The sequence below is a fragment of the Rhynchophorus ferrugineus genome, unplaced genomic scaffold, assembly GCF_030347505.1.
Source record: "Rhynchophorus ferrugineus isolate W39M unplaced genomic scaffold, kcgeb_rfMv2 rfM1, whole genome shotgun sequence".
Taxonomy (NCBI): domain Eukaryota; kingdom Metazoa; phylum Arthropoda; class Insecta; order Coleoptera; family Curculionidae; genus Rhynchophorus; species Rhynchophorus ferrugineus.
In genome coordinates, this window is record NW_027472580.1 from 26,941,963 (window position 1) to 26,963,065 (window position 21,103).

Consider the following 21,103-nt stretch of genomic DNA (forward strand, 5'->3'; position numbering starts at 1 on the left):
GAGATGCATTAAAAATGCTACGCTGTTCTCTATCTGCAAGGCACTTGCAAAATTTGATTACAAATTCCTAGAACTTGTAACTGATTGGCACAACATTCCCAGAAAATTACGAAATATTATGAATTTTCTCATTTTTTACCAACTAGGATTTATTTACATCAACTATTTTGTAACACTGATTCTTGGTATTAAATTTACGGACTGGCGAGTAATCAATTTGGATACATCCGGTCCTATCCGGCCTGGTTACTGAGGCGACCTCGGTCGGATCTGTTGATTTCTAGATCCCTATCGAACACGAAATAAACCTAAGAAACATCCTAAGCGAGATTTGAACCTGAGGTTGTCACGTCAATAAGAGAATTCTTTATACTATTTAAAAAGTAATTTAAATACATTCTGTTTGTTAATTAGAAATAAAGATACGAAAAAGGCTTATATATTGTTGTTTTTAGATATACTTTCTAATAGTAGAAAAAAAAATTAAATTTGATATGAAACTAAGCTCTTAATATTTAATGTTCTTTAATTTTCAAGATTAATTTTTTAAATTTTGTGATATATTTTTATAGCTCTATTATTAACATTGGTCTATAGTTATTTTTAAATTCAAATATAAAACATTGAAGGAAAAATATGTGTTAAGTGTCACCTATTGCTTTTTATAAAGAATATTGTTGTCTTTTATATGGTTTCAGGCTGTTTGCTGTCATTTAAGTCACTTGACATACCCAATTTTCCTCCGTTTCCTCTCAATTGTGCTTCCGAAACTGGCACATATCCGTTTTCTAGTCAATACATCTTTACCCTCTTCAATTCCTTCCTTGCGTAGTTCTTTTATGTTAAGAAACACTTTAGATAACTTATTATAATTTAATATAAAGGGTATAAATAATCAATTCGTAAAACCTTAATTTGAAAAAGTAGCTGTTATTGGGTATACTTTAGTAAATCCCCAGTTTGACATTAAATATGGTAAAATATATAGCGTTCGCAGAATATTTAAAATTATATCACTGGATTTAGGCTTTTGAGCAAGAGATGGGGTCACTATTATTGATTCGTATATGAACATTTTATAGCTATACGCATGTATGTACTATTTTCATGCCTATATCACTGCTGCCAGTAATATCTAAGGTTTTTGAAAAACTCCTGTTGAAAAAAATAAAACCGATCATAGAGAGAAAAAACCTAATACCAACACACCAGTTTCGGTTTATTAACAAGCACTCAACAATTGACCAGGTCCACAGAATAACAGATGTTATTGAAAAAGCCTACGAAAGTAAAAAAGTATGATCAGCTATATTTTTAGATGTAGCACAAGCCTTCGATAAGGTTTGGCATGAAGGCCTTGTTCATAAAGTACAGAATCTCGGGCACGTTTGTAACTCTTTTGAGATGAACTACTCCACGTTAGTCGCTCATAGGTGGATTAATCGGCAACAAGGAATTGTGGTTCAAAATTTATGTTAACCTTCTAAATAAAAAAGCTATTTTCATGATATACTAGCTGATCCAACAGACGTTGTCCTGTCTGAATATTGGCGTTTGGATGAAATATTATTTCGACAGTAAAAAATACTACAAGATGACCTTAATAACATCCAGTTAGCGATTTCTTATCTTAAGTTCTTATAATCGGTAAATGTTTAAATTATAAAAAATCCTGGAACCCTATCGCCGCGCCATCTATCGCGCCCGGTTGCGTATCTAATTCATCTTGAATTGACATAAATATACAAAAAAATATCATGAAAATCAAGAGTTTAGGAGGCGTATATATTATAGACGTATATATATATATATATATATATATATATATATATATATATATATATATATATATATATATATATATATATATATATATATGTAATGCTCTTGTCTAGTGATATATGTTACATATGGATATATGGGAATTTCGCCAACAAATATTAACACCATGCAATATAATAAACCTTGTTTCATGTTGTTTGCCGCTTCCTAAGTGTAAATAATGCGGCGCGTATGTACTTAGCTTATGCCAAGTTTTGTAGGTTATATTCAATGAATTATTGGATTTGATATGTGGTGATTAAGACAAGCGATCATTCCAACGTCATTGAGATAAAGGGTAGATGTTTTGGTACAAGAATGGGGCAACATTCCATTGGAAACTATTCAAACAGTCTACGATACTCTTCCTCGAAGAATTGTAGCTATTTTAAAAGCAAATGGCGCCGGCTTGGTTGGCGCAGTGGTAAAGGGGTAAAGGCGACGCTCCACCTACTGTTGCGATAATTCGAATCCTGCTAGGGCATGACCGTAAATGTTTGTGATTATTTTTTTAGTTGTGATTGTCCTACGCAAGAGTGCAAAATCCGATAGGGAATATGATCCCAGGCACGACGGTAACCGGGTTGGGTAAGACCGGATGTCTTTGGAGATGATTTCTAAGTTGGTCATTCGCCAGTCGGTAGGCTGAATGCCGAGGACCGTGGTCTGGAGCGCACGTTAAACTGTAGGCCCAGTCCAGATAAACCTTCGTTGATAAAAAATATTTAAAAAAAGTAAATGGTGGCTCTGTACCTTATTAATAAATACATATTGTGTATATGTTACGCGATATTATTTATATTATTAATTTGTCATATATACTATATATATTTTTTTCCATATGAAGATAAATTGATATTTTTTACAAAATACTTTTTATCAGTTAAACCGAACACTTTAAATTACAAATATTGTTTAATAGAATATTAAATAATTGCACCCTTAATAGCAATATAAATTACCTTATTTTCTTGAGCAAAGTATAATCTATTGTCATTTGTTTTGACATATAACACTGTCCCAAAACGACGGAGGTCATTTTTTTATATATCCGTCTCTACCAAATTCTCTTTACTTTTTCGATTTTCCCCTCACAGAAAATCCATTGTTGTGGCATTAAGTGGAATAAAGTGTTGTTTTTATACCCTACATAAATTTTCATTCGATTTTGTTTAATTAGAGCGAAGCGTGTATCAAAGACTATCAAAATGACTGAAAATTTTGGCAAATTACTGAGCAATTATATTTCATTCTCTCATTAGATAAGTACTGTAAATATAAATATTTTATAATTTTATCAAATCTTGTTACAACAGTAATGTGTTTGAATTATTCTTTATTATTATTCTCTTATTTTACTATAGAATAAATAAAGTTAATATTTTTAAAAATGTTGTTGATTTGTAAATAAAGAGTAACAGAATCTATTAATTATGAATGTTTTGTTACTAGGGTTATCAGTAAGCAATTGTATTTCGAAAAATTTTATTTCATTGTTAATACACTTACCTCACCAATCTTTAAATTTAAGGGTCATATCAAAGTAGTGGTTTTTTGAAATCTTGTTATTAGAGTTATTACTTTCGTGTTGCATGGAATTGTTTTCCATGAAGCAAGATTATTTGGATCAGAGCTCAGAGGGAGCTAAATTAGGGAATCAAGGTGAATTTTCAAATAATTCGTGCTTTAATTCACTGATTTTAGCTGTGGAATGCTGATGGATTAAAGAAACTCGCCTAGGAGTCGGGAAACTAGGTTCAAATTACTACATGTTTTTAAGTCGTGATCGAATGTGTTGTGATTTTATTGTCGGCTAATGCGGAGCCTATTTTGTATACAGTTTTCCGTTACCGTAGTAGTGGTAGTACTCGCCCTAGTGAATTAATTAATGAGAGATTCTACTCAATCTCCTTCGGCCAATCGAGGATTTTCCCGAGCAATATTGTGAATTTTTGTTAAGATTTCTATTGTCATTGCAGTCTTGTCGCCCTTGTTGATCATCTTCAAGACTGGTTCAATAACTTTAACCCGAGTTTTAAAAGTTTTAATGAATATTAAATTTTTCATTTCATAGAAATGACATGAAAGGTCAAATTTATGTTGCTTCTAAATAAAGAACGATTGACAAATTTAAATTTTAAGTATGCTCTTATGAAATATTTAATATTAAAAAAAACATTTTTAAAATAAAAAATTGTTACTAAAAACTCACTAAAATGTAAAAAATAATCAAACTTAGTCCTTTAATGCAAAAAAACCTTTTAAAATAAAATATGTACATAATAATCGTTGTAATAACTAAATAAAAATCAGTAACATTTATTGCAGCATATTTTATATAGTGGATTATTGATCATTATCGGTGTAATTTAATGTTACATTATTTTATTATATTTTATTACTAATATGATCATAATCTCAGGTCAATAACAGGTCAATTGAAAAGTCCCCGGCCTGACACATAGATGGAGTTACTAGAATCTAAGTCTATATGTTTTTTAGTTAGCACTACCCCTCAAAAGATGCGTGTATAAATTTGACAGCTGTCGGATCATTAGTTTGTGAATTGTAGTATTTTGAGTGAAGCCACTTTAGTTATTGTGAAAAAAATGGTTGTTATTGTTAAAAAATTCACAAAATGATTTTGAATGACCGTAATTTCAATTTAATTTTTTTTTTTGAGTGAAACAGCAGACACTTTAAAGATATCAACTGAACGTATACATCATATCATTCACGAATATTTGGGTATGAGAGCTCTGTACAAAGTGGATGCCGCGCGAGCTCACATTTGACCAAAACAACGATGAGTTGATGATTCGGAGCAGTGTTGGAAGATAATCATGCGTAATAAACCCAATTTTTTGCGTCGATATGGGGCAATGGATGAAACATGGCTCCATCATTTTACTCGGAAGTCCAATCGACAGTCATCCGAACCCGCTTCAAAGCATGGAAAAACGCAACAGTCGTCTGGCAAGGTTATGGCGTCTGTATTTTGCGATGCCCAAGGAATAGTTTTTATTGACTCCCTTTAAAAAGGAAGGACCATCAACAGCGACTATTGCATAGCGTTATTGAACCGTTTGAAAGATGAAATCGCCGAAAAACGGCCGCATTTGAAGAAAAATAAAGTGCTGCTTCACCAAGATAATGCACGTTGTCACAAGTCAGTGAAAACGATGTCAAAAATCCATGAATTGGACTTCGAACTGCTTCCACATCCACCATATTCTCCATATCTGGACTCCCATCGACTATTTTCTGTTCTCAGATCTCAAAAGAATGTTCGCTGGGGGAAATTTTCGTCGAATGAAGAGGTGATTAGCAAAACTGAGGCTTATTTTGAAGCAAAGGACAAATCGTACTACAAAAATGGTATCGAAAAGTTGGAGGATCGCTATAATCAGTGCAGCACCCTTCAAGGGACGTTGAATAAAACAAAAACTAATTTTGCCAAAAAATGTGTTTTACTATGGTATGCCGAACACCTGTTAAAAATACAAATATGAAAAATAATAAAACACGGTTTTTGATTTATAAAGTGACACCTTTAAGTAAATTTCTATAACTTTTAATATAATATTATCCTTTTATTAATTAGTTGTATTGTCACTCCATTTTAACCGCCACACAAAAAGGTAAAATTCTACACTGTTTTAATAACATAACAATTAAAATTATTATATCTTTGTATCGCCGTTCAACCAATCGCCTCTTCTTTTCTTGAATAAATCAGATTTTAAGTAAAGTAACAGTTTTTTTTAGTTTAGTACCCATCTCAGGAACTTAATACTAATAAACAAAATAATATCGTTGAAACTTGCTTGACAAATCTAATTGAATTGGTACATCTTCGTCTTATTTCACGAATTGAAAAAGGCATTGAATAAAGTTAAATATCTTAGGATTATAGACTGTTTTGACTATTTTAATTCGATAGCTATCAGAGATAGCTCAATTCTACTATTTAGGAGTATTACAAAATGTTACTACTAATATTATTTCTTCATTTTATATTAGAAATTAGGTTACTACTATTACTAATACTAATCTAATTTCTTTGTCATCAATAATTTCATTAATAGTAATATATAGGCAAACAACGCGATTGTGTCCATTTAGACATCAATCGTAATAATATAGTGAGAGTTCGATAACCAAACTACGTAACGAATAACAGCTGTAGGCTCTGTATCAGCAGAAACAACAATAACAAACAGTAATTAATTAACTAATCGAACCAAACGCACATTTTAATGCGGCGAACCAAGGAATTCGGTTTACGGATTGAAACTTGATGATCCAAGTTTGCTTCGTAATACCGAAACCGACAGATTACGAGATCGATTTACTCGTCCGATGAAATATCTTAATTGGTGTAGCTTTCGAAGTTATCGACGTAGGAGTGATTAGAGGTTTAGAGATTATATGATATCGGAATATTAACATTTCATTGCAAATATACTATATTTATGTCAAAGTACATTATATATATAGTCAAGTGATTTCAACAATTCTTTGACTGGTTTTGCTAAATGACATCTTTGAGCGTATTGTGGATTTTTTAAAATTAATTCACAGTTTGACTTGGTCATATGTCGTAGTACATACGGTAGTAATATGTGACAACAACTTGGTCCCACTAAAAATAGAGCATATTGCTACCAAAGCGATTTGGCCTTACAATCAATCAATGGACTGGCTTCACTAGGTGTTTCACGATTTTCTTTCTCTTGAGATTTTGGAAATAAATAAATTTTTAGCACCCGTTGCTATTCGATCCATAAATTATTTCCTTTCATACCTTTAAAGCAGCATTTGATAGATGATTTTTCGATTTTCCAATTGTCTGTCATTGAGTTCATGTAGCATCCATCTTGCCGTCTTTTAGACCTTTTCCATCGCTTGTAATCTTTCACAAATGTAGACGCGACTCGACTCACATGAAACTTTTCGACCAATGGTATGTACTTTATCCGGAATAAAAGTTATTTCTTCAAAATTAAGCGATCTGAAACAAAAAGGACGCGCTAATCGCTCTAGATCTGCGCGCGAATCGTTTTTGTCGCACTAGACGATTTTTATGGGTACATGTATTATTTATTGTTAATATATATTATTATTTATTATGTACTATTATTTACTATATATTTATCATTATTTATACGTTTATTATAATTGTTTTGGGTTATAATTAAATATTCCCTCGTATGGTGCCTTAACGTACCACTTAATGTAACATGTTATGTACTTCCGTTCCAAGGCAGGTAAATCTTACAAGGAGGAAACCAGCCAGTACAGTTTGTACATCGGTAACTTATTCATAATAATAAGGCCATTCTAATGTAAGTATTTACTATTTTAAGTACCTTGAATTAGGTCTAAATTGTAATTAACGTAATATTGAGGTAAATAACCCTGTTGATAGTATTTGACGTTAGGCCTCATTTATTTGTTTATTGTGTATATAGGCCCCTAATAATTTTGTTCTCTTTTCAGTTACCAAATAAAATAGAAAATTATATTTGATATAATATGACTGGCTTAGTTGTACAAGTATGCATAAAGTCAGTATATGTTTCTACAATATTCTAATGCCAACTTGAAAGGAGAAAATGGATTTCTAACTGAACTCACTGAACATTCACAGCTGTACAGTATTGAATGAACATTTATACTTAAACATATTATAACATATATAACATTTATATTTAAACAAATCTTTGGCAGCAAACTACAGTGTGCAGCAGGTAAGAAACTCGACTTTTTCACAAAACTGATTCTTCAAGGTAATACAGACATCAAGGTAAAAGTCAGTTTGTACAATAGACCACTTGCTGAAGTAAATTTCTATCATTATATAATGTAAATAATTGTGCAGACTATTGTAGGAGAATACATAAATATTAAATATTATCTAACAAATGTTACAAAAACACGTTCAAGGTGTGTCATAAACTGTGTATAATATCTACAGAAGTGATGAATCATGGATAAATACCTAATGGATATTGGCCTGAAGACGAATCAAATTCAATAAGTTTTTAATAAGTAAGTTCTGAATAATATACGATCATTTTCTTGCAAGAAGAGATAAATCATTCTCTATCCCCAAAATTACACATCAATTAATATAATTTTTTACCGTCCAAAATATCGAACTGATTCGCTATACGTCTTACAATCTTGATTTGGCAACTCATGAGTTTTTTAAATTCTGGTATATTAAAAACAAATTACCTGCACAACGATTTTCGAAAGTTAAAAAAGATATGGATATGTTTAAACTTGTGTTTTGGAGTTACGTTAACAGTAACCCACGAAACCTTAATTTAAAAAGCCGTCTTTATTATTTTATTATTTTATATTCCTTATTCCTAGTATTAATTATCATTAAGTTACTTGAATTTCTATATATTTTTTGTAAAACTCCGTACTAAAGTCAACAATTTATATGAATTTAGTGAATATACTAATGTGATAATATTTTTATTTTAATAATTTTAAGACATTTAAAACCTGTAAATTCACAACTAATATAAATCTGTCTCAAACAAACAAAAAATAATCAAAACACCTATTATTAATTATTGACTAACCATTCACCCATTATAGATTTTAAATAAGCATTTGCATATTTGTTAGAATATCTAATATTATAATTTTAAACAAAACGAAGCCTGAAGATTATTTGTATAAATTATATAAATTTTCTTATATAGTTCATAGTTCACGAAACCAGTTTATTGTTTTTGATCAAAAGCCTCATAGATTTCATTATAACGTTATAATGTTTGAAATTATGTTTAAATGCAATATTTGCCAGTTGGCAATATTTCAATATCTATCAGTTATTTAACAGATTTTTGTCATGGAAGCTCGAAGTTTGGACAACTCCTGGACTGAAGTAACAATTATTTAGAAATGTTTTTTAGATCTAAACACATGGCCTACCCTATATTTAAATGCCTTTGTCTAACCCATTCCGTCAACAATCGAGATCGATGCGATAGCAAAAACTCTAGCCCCGAGCAAGCCTTATTATAATAAGTGTTATCATCCCCTCTTAGTATTATTAATGAATATTAATAATGCTCTTCAGGCTTCTACAAGCCACCTCGCCAAAACCTTCTTAAGAGATCAAATTACGGCAGCCCACTCGATTGACAATTGGTCCTGACAATGTCGAAATCTTGAAATTTCATCTTGGCCGTCTTTGATTCACCCCTTGTCCTCGTCCTGATTAAATTAAATCGAATTAAATCCAATATAGGACCCTAAACAACACTTTATTCGACTTAATAGCGCGCCAACAATGACTTTTTGACTTTTCTAATTAAGATAAGTACGAGGAAATTCGGAAGAGTTGCTAGAGGACGATTATAGGCGGAACAATTATTCCCAATAGTGTTGTGAAAGTTGACGCGGGAAGAAAAATGACAGGGGATTACGGGTCATTTGGTTTATCGGTTGGCAATTTTTTTTTGGGTCGAAATGTCGTTAAAGTTGGACAGGGCGGTGATGATGAAGTTTACTGTACGAGTTATTAATAAAACATTTAACATGATCGTATAAAATTCGTTTAAACTTTTGAGGCTATAAAAAGTTATTAGATATTTCATTAAAATTATGAAGCATAGTTTACGTTAAACTTTGTTATTAAAGTACAGAAGAAACAAATAATCATGAACGCCATAATTTTTGACATTATATAAATGCGGGGGATATATTGAAATTATCAATTTTAATATCCCAGACCGCATATATATTGATAATGAATAATAATGAATAATTTTAAAGTCTTTTTTTTACCAACGAAGGCTTATCTGGGCTGGACCTAATGTTTAACGTGGGCTCCGAACCATGGTCCTCGCATTAACCTTACCAACTGGCGAGTGACCAACTTAGAAATCATCACAGAAGACAGACCGTTGTGACCCAGCCTGGTTACTGACGTGTTTGGGATCATTTTTCCTTTTCGGATTTTGCACTCTTGCCTAGGATATTCACAAATATTAAAAAATCACAAACATAAATTCTCGATTATCGCTATAGTAGGTGGACAGTCCTGTCGCCTTTACCACTGCGCCAACCAAGCCGGCCCATTGTATTATTTAATAATACTGTGTGGAATTTTTTTTGTTATATAACCTTAAATATAACGGCTTTATTGTTAATTTGTACCGGCTGAATACAAAAAATTAAACGGATTTTTTGTAACACTTTAACCACCATTGTAAAATATGATAAAATAAAGTACTATAAATAAATAGAGACAGTATAAAATTTTAAGTTTTTCAAATTTTATCTGATCTAACATGGATAAGACGAATCTCGGTGAAGTTAAGGTTAGCTAAGTAGCACTAAAGTGGTGTAGTGATTGATAACTTTTCATAACTAAATAATCATTAAATATTTTTTATATCCAAATCTAAATGATGTCACAATGATTTTCTCCATCATTAGGTTTTTTACCCTAACAAATAATTCCAGATTAAATGTTCAACTTATAGTTGAGGTTTTGTATTTTTGTGTTGAGGTGTATTTTTGCAGTATTATACAATTAATAAATCTAAAATGAAAATATAAATCCCAAAGGCTACAAATCCACATGAAAAATAAAATATATTATTATACAAGTATATTATCATGCCTAACTAACAAAACATTAGGAAGAACGTTATGAGCTTATGGTTAAAAATGTTAAACTCATACTGCTGAAAAGTTAAAAACGACGCGTATGTTTTATTTGTTTTAAGATTTAAATGTTATTTTATGAAAAAATAATTTGACAACTGTTTATTCTTACCTATTGTAACTAGCACAATTGCAATTTGTTGAAAATATACACTCATTAAAATAACTAAGATAGTTGAAACAGCCGTTGTTCATACTAACGTGAGTTTTGTTATGGTAAAGTTAACTTTGCTGCTATTTTTTTTACTATTTAGTTAACATGATATAGATTTATACATATGATATACTTCAATCTTAGCATGTTAGGTATTGAGATGTTTGAAGTTAACTTAAATTTTAATTTTGTTTATAAAATTTGTTAAAAAATATTGTGATATTATATTTTGGCCGCCAACTAAATATGTATCTCGAACATTGGCAAATATCATATTAATTTTATCTTGGACTATTTTCTAAATTCTTTAATAATTGACAATCCAAGCCAATCTAGCATGCCCTGCTGACAATAAATAGAGAGAGAAAAGGGTTGGTAACATATGATTTTAAATCATACAATAATTTGATTGGTTGTTGATTTTTGTTGTAAATTTATATATTATTTAATAAACATTTACCTATGAAAGAAGTATTTTGTGAATCAAAATGTCTAAATCAAGAGGGTATTTTCATGAAGTCGATCCAATATTGCTTCTAAAATATAAAATAATTATGACCTGATTACTATTGAGTGCTGAATTGTACTCCGACCATTTTTTACTTTAAAAAGAGAAGAAAGAAATTTTATTTCAGAAAAATCTATACAATATGTATCAAACAAAATATTCTAAATCATTTTCCACAATTTTTTCCTTTTTGCTTGACAACTTGGCAGTTCGTATGACAACCATTTTCTTAGACAAACTTTTGTAGATTGTTCATGTTGCTGACATGTTAACATCTGAAAATAGTTTATTTATCAAGTGTTAAACTGTTTCAATCTTCTTTGAGAATTTCAATTGGCGTCTAGTCCAATAGGTTTTGCAATTCATTGCCTTCAAACTGTTTTGGTTCTTCCAGCCGTTCTTTATCATTGAGATGAAAATTACCGCTCTTAGATTGTTGAAACCATATCCTACTATTGGGACACGTCGAGTTAGCATCACTATGTGTTTCTAAAAGTGTTTCATGGGCTTTGGCTGTAGGTCTATTGAAACCAAATAGCAAAAGTAAAAAATGCTGAAAATGTAATTTTAAGAGTTCCATGTCTAATGGTTGTATATACCGAATGACTCAATAATACTAAATGGAGAACATACATTAAACTTATAAATATTAATTTTATATAGAAAAATGTTAAAAACATCGAATCTGATAGTTGGATCATTTGGTTACGTTAATACTTGATCACCAATATATTATGATTAAAATACGTGCAAATAACTTGTTGAGCTGTTAAAGGGAGAAAACAATATTGCAAATAAATTCTAATTTATTTTATCTCTTCTTTGAATAAATTAATGCACATTGACGACTTTTTTATTTATATTAATAATATATACGTAAAATATAAAAATATATATATTTAAATATGTTAAATCGATACGTAACGCTGAAAATAATTATTAATTGGATGGAAATGACGTACTGTCTATCTGGTTTAGGATAGCGATTCCGTAATCGGACCCAATTATTACCCAGACCCAGATATTATACACACGATAAGAATTTTACTGTTCTTGCTTCATTCTCTGACTTGACTATATTTGATGATTTTCTTCATACCTTAAAAATTGACCGTTCTTATTCTCCACACTTCTTGACTGTTCTTAATTTTCTGTTGTTCTAAATTCTGTCTAATTCTGTTATTAGTTTAGTGAGAGCTACGTTTTTTATCAGTTCCAATACCTTTCACCCGCCGTTTACAGCTGGAACATGTACCTGCGTAGTCTGAAGCACTTGACAAGGAGCCGATGTGACAGGTCTCTTGTTAGCTATGTGGTTGCCGTGTTCCGTGGTATGCTTCTATACAAATAATTATGATATGTAAATAATTATAACTGCGCCGCAACATATCTAATATATACCGTTAATATAGGAAACATATACAAATTACAGAAACAAAAGACGGTGCTGATAATGCTTTTTGTGGTAGTTTTGGAACATTGGCATATATGTCTTTAAAGAAAGGCAAAATTTTCTTGATCAGAACAGGTTCTTCTGCATATATATTAATCATATTACGAGGGTCACTATTTATATTTCGGGAATTGGCAACACTGTTGTCATGTGAGTCCATCTGACAATTCCATCGTAAAGTTTGACATGTTTGACGATATACGTACTCAGAACATTTTGTCGCAGGGATGCCATTAGTTTATTTTATATTTAGTTAAAAATTTCGTCTTAGCAAAATAATGGAACTGAATCGTGAATATTTTCTTGCAATGATTTTTTACGATTTTCGACGTGCATTATCACAACAAGAGTGCATCAATCAACTTAATTTGACTTTTGGTGATGAAGCTCCATCAAAAGCCACCGTGTGCCGCCGGTTTAGGGAATTCAACCGTGGTCGTAGTTCGCTGTCCGACGAGTTTCGTAAAGGTCGTCCAAAATTGGCTGTTGTGCCAGAAAACATCGATGCTGTGTGCGAAATGATTAAGCAAAATCGTCATGTGACCTATTGTGAGATTGAGTTCCACCAGTGTATATGCGATTTTATATGAACGTTTAGCTGTGCGAGAGTTATGTTCGCGTTGGATCTCACTTAATTTGACAATCGCTCAAAAAAAGGCTCGTGGCGATTGGTGCAAAGAAATGCTTAAAAAATTCAAACGCGGTGCTTCGAAAAACATTTATAAAAACGTTACAGATGACGAATCATGGATATGTTCGTATGAGGCCGAAAGTAAGTGGCAGTCGACTGTATGGGTGTTCCGAGATGAACCAAATCCATCAAAAGTTGTTCGCGCATGGAACACTTCAAAGAAAATGGTGGCCTGTTTCTTCGGGAAAACTGGTTATATTGCAATAGCGCCTCTAGAGGATCGTAGAACAGTAAATTCTGATTGGTATACAAACATATATTTGCCAGAAGTTTTCGGTGAAATAAAGAAAACAAACAAGAGACGCCGGATTGTTCTTAATCATGACAATGCGAACTCTCACACATCGGCTCAAACAAGAGACTATTTGAGCACTCAAAAGATCGAATTGATGGGAGTCATCCACCATACAGCCCTGATTTGTCATCCAATGATTTCTTTTTGTTCAAAAATCGTGTTTCGGAATGGAATAAATGCATTGAAAATTGGTTTAAGCGTATGCAAAAGTATATCGATCATCCTGGCGAGTACTTAAAAAAACAATAAAAATATATTCGCAGCTTAACTATTTGTTTTTTTTATTCCCGAAATAAAAATAGTGACCTTTGTAGTAAAATTAATTTTATTCTTTTATAATATTAATTTCTTACTTAAAATAATATTTTGAGTTTAAAAATTTAGACGTAGGCTGCACTTCATTTAAATATACATAATATCCTGCTTTTATGTATATAGTATGCGGCCCTGCGAAACCCTGTTCCTCCACTAACAAACTAACAAACGAAGTTTACCTCGCATGACGCTTTTCGTTTAAGCAAATTCTGAATCATTTAAATGTAAATTTCGCCAGACTTTAACGTTCGACCCCCTGGGGCGAATATAGGATGTATGAGATATTCCCTATTGATACAAATCAAAATACGCACCAATAAAAGAATATTTCGATACGTATTTCATCGTTCTTTGCACGAACCATCGACCGACCATAATCCATAGCTTTATGCGGGAAGTTTTCTCGACGTATCGATTCCTAGAAACGGTTTTTTTTTCGTCAAGCTCTCTGTAAATCCTTTGTATCATGTATGGAATATGTATATAATCAGACAGAAAAAAGAAGACTCACCTTGTTGCCCTCAAACGTACCTCAAAATTAATTCGACTGACGTAAATGGTGGAAAATATATATCAAGAATATTTTTGAAGCTTCCATCTTTTCTTATTATTTTTCTGACTTGAAGATGATATTAAGTTTGGTATTTAATCAAAAAGGTATTTAGTGGCGTTATTACTTAGTAATGTGTTAATGAATACCGTTAATGTGAATACATCGTCTATTCAATACAACAGTGAACTAACGCCATCAAGATGTTTAATGTACTGCCAATCGCAATTTGCAAATTGGTTTCAAAATCATATAATATTTTCTATCTTAATTTACTATAGTTAAAATAGACACTATGCTGTCTTATATATTCGAATCAAATGTTTATAAAAATCTTCAAAACATTAATGATAATGATTGCACGTTATAAATTGCAAAACATTATTTTGGCGCTTTGCTTGTTGCTGAGGTTTTTATTGGAGATATTTTTAGCATGTTACAACTGCATTGAATGTTGAATAATGAGTGACACTGTGACTAAAAAATCTGAAAAAAATTAAGATCACCTTAATGTTAGATTTATCACAGATAAGATTTATGAAATGTATTAAAAATGAGTTTTTTCAATATAAACATAATTTAATAAAATTATTTCAGAGAAAACTGTTAGTCTGCCAAGTATCTATAGGAAAGTTAAAGATATGCAACACTTTGAGAGATTTAGAAGTACCTTTTGTACATTGTTGGGAATTTAAATGTTGTAAATATTTAAAATTATACGATAATATCAGGGAAAACTTCAATTTCTTCAATTTGTATATACAGATGAATATTTAAAAAATGAACATTTGGTCACTCAAGGCAAGATGATAATAAAAATATCACAAAACTTGACGAAAAGAGCTTATAATGTTATGACGTTATAACAACATTTGATTAGGTCATATTAGTCATAAAATGTAGTAATAATTCATTTCAGGTATATTGTTCTTCGTGGTGGAAATTAGAATGATTTTATTCTTGGTGTGTTAGTGCTATTCTGCAAGAGAAATGAGCCATCAGTTTTTGTTATGGACAATACAGCAATGCCATAATACACTGGTGAGAAAATGCGAACAAGTGAATTGACAAAGGCTGTAATTAAGGAATCCTTTGCAATACATAAATTGAATTTTGGAGAAACTAACAGGTCAACTGAAATGTCCCCGGTCTGACACATAGATGGCGCTATTAGAATTAAATACATATGTTTTTTTAGTTAGCCCTAACCCTCGAAAGATGCGTGTGAAAATTTGGCAGCTGTCGGATCATTAGTTTGTGAATTATAACATTTTGAGTTAAGCAACTTTAGTTATTGTGAAAAAAATGGATAAAAAAGAATTTGGCGTGTTGATAAAATATTGCTTTTTGAAGGGAAAAAATACAGTTGAAGCAAAAACAGGAAAATCAAACAACAAGGATTGGTATGCTAAGTTTAGACGTGGTGAAATGAACACCAAAGACGGTGAACGCAGTGGACGCCCAAAAGGGTTTGTTACCGACGAAAATGTTTAAAAAATCCACAAAATGATTTTGAATGACCATAAATTGAAATTGAATGAAATTGTATCATATCATTCACAAATATTTGGCTATGAGAAAGCTATGTGCAAAGTAGGTGCCGCGCAAGCTCACTTTTGACCAAAAATAACGACGAGTTGATGATTCGGAGCAGTGTTTGAATATGATCAAGCATAATAAACTCGAGTTTTTGCGTCGACATGTGACAACGCATGAAACATGGTTTCATCATTTCACTCCGTAGTCCAATCGACGGTCATCCGAGTGGACTGCCCACGACAAACCCGCTACAAAGCGTGGGAAAAGGTAACAGTCTGCTGACAAGGTTATGACGTGTGTATTTTAGGATGCACATGGAATAATTTTCATTGAAATACCTTGAAAAATGAAGGACCATGGCCAGCGAATATTACACAGCGTTATTGGACAGTTTGAAGGTCGAAATCGACGAAAACGGCTGCATTGGAAGAAAAAGAATGTGCCGTTTCACCAAGATAATGCACCGTGTCACAAGTCAGTGAAAACGATGGCAAAAATCCATAAATTGGGCTTCGAATTACTTCCTTGTCCACCGTATTTTCTAGATCTGGTCCCCAGCGACTATTTCCTGTTCTCAGATCTCAAAAGAATGCTTGCTGGGAAGAAATTTTTGTCGAATGAAGAATATGACAAATCGTATAATTTGGAGGGTCGCTATAATCAGTGTATCAATCTTGAAGGGAATTATGTTGTATAAAAGAAATTAATTTTATCAAAAAAATGTGTTTCACTATGATAGACCGGGGACTTTTCAATTCACTTGTTATGTTGAATACGCTTACGAATTTCTCTAGATGCTCCAGGCAATTTTAAAAATATTTTGATATTCTATAGAAGCGCCATTGTTGCCATATATGAAGCGCCTTCGTGAATATATCTCAATTAAATTCCTCTCGACCAATCAATTTTTTCAAGTAGATTCTGATTTATAGATTTTTGGATTTGATTTATAGACGTTGAAATCTTTAAATATATTTATTTATAAAGAATTTTATCTCTGCATGTTTTTTCCATTTTTTAAAATACACTGACTCTTTAACAAGTATGAAGTGGCAAATCAAAGTAAATCTTATGTATATCTCTACAAAATACGATGCTTTTTTAAACATTATATTTAATGTTTCCTTTCTGATAGCTATGATTTTGGTGGTATAAAAATATTGCTCAACGTAGTCTTCGAACCACGGTTCTCGGTAGTGACTGCCTAAGAGACTATCCCAGAAGACATCCGGTCTTACATAGCCTGGTTGGTGGTGTGACTAGAATAGTTTTCTTTCTAGGATTTTTGTCTTTATGCTTATTTAAGTTTAATGCCCTAATGGCTTCGAACATGAAACTCTCGCAGCTGGAAGAGCATTGTCCAGTTACCTGGATAGTTCTTGTGTTAAACAGATCGACCTCCATAGAAATATTGAATTAAGGAAATATATTTGAAGACACTAGCTTAAATTAGTTATAGATGAATTCAAATTTTAAAAAACCTTCTTAATTATTTAGTTAGGTTAGTTAAAATCGCACGTTTCTCTGTTATAATATATTTACTGTGAATTATTACACATTTTATTAGGTTTACGTGTAAGATATGACGTTTTTCAAGTTTTGTTTTTTTGATCCTATGGATTAAAAGCTTCAAGGAATTGTTAACTTTATCAAAATAAACGTACACTAATAGAAAAATATATTAATCCGCTATTATTGGTATTTATATAAATTATAACATACATAATATTTGTGTTACTAAGATTAAACGTTATGTTTGTTTTAAATTTTAGTACTGACTTTTTGCACTTTTTATGTGTTGCGAATATTATCCATTATCCACGTTGCAGTAATATGTCCAGGTCAATAACATATTAAACATCATAATAAAATGAAATTTAGTCTTTGATAAATGTTATTAGGTTAAGTTTACAATATTTGTTATTATAATGAACACATATATTAACATACGTATGATTTAGAAACATTAGCTATTATAAAGTTTAGTTTATAAAATAAATACGTATATTGAAACAAACCTTATTTCTAAAATATTAGTGAAAATTTGGACATTTAATAAAAAAATACAAAGGAAACATTTTGAGCTTCTCAGGAACAAATGTCTAAACTAACTGAACTATTCAAAGAATTGTAAATATTCCTGTATTCCATATTTTAAATATTTAGTTCAGAATTATTATTGTACACACCTTAATAATTTATCAAACAGAGGTTTAAAAAAAGTGTTCTATTCTAATGTTAATAAAACCCTGAAGTCTGGTGTATTATAGTATCGATTCCACCTTCAACTGCCAGTTTGACTTTAATGATATTTTGAATTCTATTGTTTTTTACTCAAATTTCCAAAGCTCCATATTTCTCGTGGCCTCAAACTGTAGTAGTCACAGAGTATTGCTGAGTAGGGATGCCGAAAAAATTTCGATATATAAATATATTTGGCCGATATTTTTTCACGGACATATCGATATTTTTTTTCAGTTAATTTTCGAATTTTTCTTTAAAAAATGAAAGATATTTCTTAGACATCATAAAGAACATTATAAAATTGGTACTTAATTTTAAATATTTATTGTATTATGATACTTAGCGCTTGCAATTCACGGACTATATGTGTTTTTTAAAGCATGAAAGTTTGCTAATTGCAATAGCTTATGGCCTGGGTTCCTCCAATCTACCTATTGCGACTTTACAACGTCAATCTATTTTCTTCTCTTGATAATATGTTTCTTTTCCAGGTATGTAAGTTGACTCAGGTTAATTGAATGGACTAGAAAGAAAGTGATATAATGAGGAATTCTTATGATTTCATCAAAATCCTATCTACTTCAGCTGTTATAAAATATGTAGCTTTTTTAGTAGACATCAATTTATATTAGCTTCAATCACCGGACATTGACAAATTAAGCCAGTGTATCCTCTTCTTAGAATTCCTTTGTAGACAAAATAGTTTCTTCCCATTTCTGTCCTTTAGGTCTCGTGGAGTCCCTTTTTACATTTCCATTAACTTTAGTAACAAGAAGATACCGATCTAAATTGTCATTATGCAACAAACTGTTCCTTTATAAAATGCTGTCGCATTATGGTGATGTATAAGAAAATTTAAGGTTAGTGCAATCTGTAATAAACAGCTTCAGTTTTATGTAATATCTACAAAACTAGGAACAAGAATGGACAAACGCAACTAAACGTTTCAACGCTTTGAATTTGTCTTAATATATTAAAGTTAGAACTAAATAGATTATTAGGGTTGATAAATTAGTTTTATAGCATTTTAAATACATTTCTAGCAACATTATATAATATACAATGGAATTGAAATATTGTGATATTTACAAAAATCCATGTTTCTTAGTTTGGTTCCAACTGGACAAAACATAACGTAACTATCGAAAACATCTATTAAATTTTGCAGAAGGAGTAACAATCTATGGGTTAATCTTGGTTTAAGATAATACTCTTTACAATCAGTCGGTTATTCTCTTGAATATAGAAAATCATTTTTAAATAAGTATTAGTCATCGTTCACATGAGAATTGATTTTTGCCTGTTCTGTTAAAGGCCTTTTGCTACAAAAACACAACAAAAACTTAGAAACTATCTGAAAACCTCTTTTTGAGTCCATATTCAGCTTCCAAATTTACCCAAAGTGAGCGCCAGCCAGTCGAGAAGAGAGTGAAAATTAATAAAAATGGTAACTGCATACTTTCAACATCTGATATATTACACAACTACGATTGATATTGGTCTATAGACTACTGTCTCCTTTTTATAGTTTAGGAAAAGTTATCACTCTCCTCTGTGCTGATGGTACCCTGCCTGATCGCAAAATTTGTGTGACCAGAATGTGCTCATCTGTGATCTCACTCATCATATGCCGTCACTTAATCGACTCTAAAGATCTTACCAGAATATGTGTATATATGTGATGTGTTTATTAACAGTAGAACAAAAATACGTTTGAGAATCACTTTAAAATTGTTGTTTATAATTTATTATTATTATTATATTTATATATTTTTTTATTTATTATTGATTATTATGGACGAAACTTGGTTTGGGTCTACAATATAAAGGGATTTTTATTAACCGAAAATAACGTGATAACTACAGTGAAGATTCTTTTTTTCTAGAATGATCAACCAGGGCCAAATGGCCTTTTGCTGATGTCGCTTCGCGTTTAGGAAAATTAGGTTTTGCGGGCGACAAAGACCCTAGGATACGACTGGGATTCCTGTATGTGGTTTAACTACCAAGGTTTATTGAGGGGTAGTAATTTGATCAACCTATATCCATGTTGCAAGGCGTTAAGAGAAAATCTCACATGGCCCGGGTATGAACCATGATTTTTTTGGATTGGAACACTTGGATCTGCTCCGTAGAGGTAGATTGGGCCGACCAGCATTTTATACAGAGTCGCTTTCTGGCGGATTGGAAGTTTACTTTTTCAGCAGAGGAGAGGGAATAGTAGGTTGTATACGCCATTTTCTTTGCAAATAGCATGCTGAATCCATTTCTGGCTGCACGGAGAATTAGAAGACCGAGGTATAATACCTTCTGGAGCAAGGGTATAAGGATTTTTTCAATTTGGAGACCGTAGGCACTGGCTCCTTCTGGCGATGGAACAGTATAGTTTGAGTTTTGCTCGGGTTAATCTGCAGTCGCCAGAATTTATACCACGCAATCGCTTGGTTGTAACCTGTAACGTTTATATGGTGAAGAAAGTTGTGTCGCGTGCATAAAATGCTGTGTTTGATTGCTTGGGGAGTGGCAAATCAGTCATTTACAGGTTGAGCAGAGCTGGGGCTAGTAGAGCACTTTGTGGGAGTCCTACAGATATTTGTTTCCGAGAGAAAACTGTCTCGCCAATCTTTACGTGAATAGATTCTGTATCTTCCAAGTATAAGTGGATTAGGGAAATTAAGACATCCGGCAGGTAAAACTGTTTTGCTCTGAAGATTAAAGCATTGTGCCACACTTGGTCGAAGGATTGGAGAAAGATGACTCCAGTTTTGCGAGCTTATATGAGTGGGAGCAGCTTGATGAAGCTTGAATTTTTGGCACGGAAACCGAATTGTTC

General features: G+C 31.7%; 1 protein-coding gene across 3 annotated transcripts in view; it reads right to left on the reverse strand.

The window, feature by feature from the left end:
* LOC143206585 (putative G-protein coupled receptor CG31760) overlaps positions 1–21,103 on the reverse strand; it is a 337,104-nt gene that overhangs the window by 87,594 nt on the left and 228,407 nt on the right. The window lies entirely within an intron of this gene.